This window comes from Macadamia integrifolia, chromosome 2 (assembly GCF_013358625.1).
Source record: "Macadamia integrifolia cultivar HAES 741 chromosome 2, SCU_Mint_v3, whole genome shotgun sequence".
In the NCBI taxonomy this organism is placed as follows: Eukaryota; Viridiplantae; Streptophyta; class Magnoliopsida; order Proteales; family Proteaceae; genus Macadamia; species Macadamia integrifolia.
Window position 1 is genome coordinate 9,151,743 of NC_056558.1, and position 1,131 is coordinate 9,152,873.

The window sequence follows — 1,131 nt, forward strand, 5'->3', positions numbered from 1 at the left end:
CCCCCCCCTTTTTGGGAGCTTTTAAAAATCTTGTTACAAGAAAAAAAATTCATAAGTGATAAAAAAAAAATTAAAAAATTGCAAAAGGTAAAGAAAAAAAATCAAAAAGAACATTCATAATTGTTGCAAATTAGAAACTATGAATAAAGACACAAATAGCTCAAAACGAGTTAAAAGATGTCATGAGTGGACTTGAAAATGAACTCTCTAATGCTTAAGTCAGTACTCCATGCAACATTAGTGATAATAACGTAAGGAAAGAACAATAGTGAGCAAAGATGTGAAATGATGTACCTATTGTCTTACCTTACCTCCCTTTTTATAGAGTAGGGTGAGTTAAGAGTCCCCGTTCGGAGACGATTTTCTTGAAGAAGTCGGTTATGAGATCGTATCTCAACAAGTTTCCATTTTAGGATGTGGAGAATCCTTCTCACTTAGGGAGTCCACGTTAGCTTCCTTCTTTACGGAGATTGAATCCGAGTGTACACCAAAGAGGGAAAAGTGAGATCTTCCTATGATCCTAGAATCTAGCAAAAACATCTTTTGCAATAAGCATCGGATGGTCAAGAGAACATCGGGGCTCGTGCCTGGATGATCTTAGCCATCCGATGCTTATTGTATCAATGCACTTACTGTAAAGAATAATCACTCCAGAATCTTAAGGTCTTTATTTTCATATAGGCCTCTTCGGCCTCTGTAAATCGAATTCTTTAAACTCCAATCCCATTTTTCACCTTAGCTGCCTCGTCAAACGATTCAATACCATTGTAGATCAGTACCACTCGACGAGTCACAGCCAAACAATCCAACACATGGAGTGGGTCCCACAACTCTTACCAATTGCCAATGCAGTGGAGTGTCACTAAGCGCGTGTTCATCGGTGGGATGTGTCGTCGATCATCCAATCATCCACGCCGTTTTGATATCACGCGCCCTTAGCTACAGTGGCCATAAATGTTTGGGGTGCAAGTCTGATGATGAGCTTTGGGACGCAACCAAACTGACAGCAAGGGTACAGGATGGCACAGAGTGAGAGAGATAAAGAAATAGAGAGAGAATCTAGAGAGAGAAACAGTTACTTAGGGGACTTTCAAGGAAAAAGTCTTTCTAACGTCGTTTTCCTCACTATGG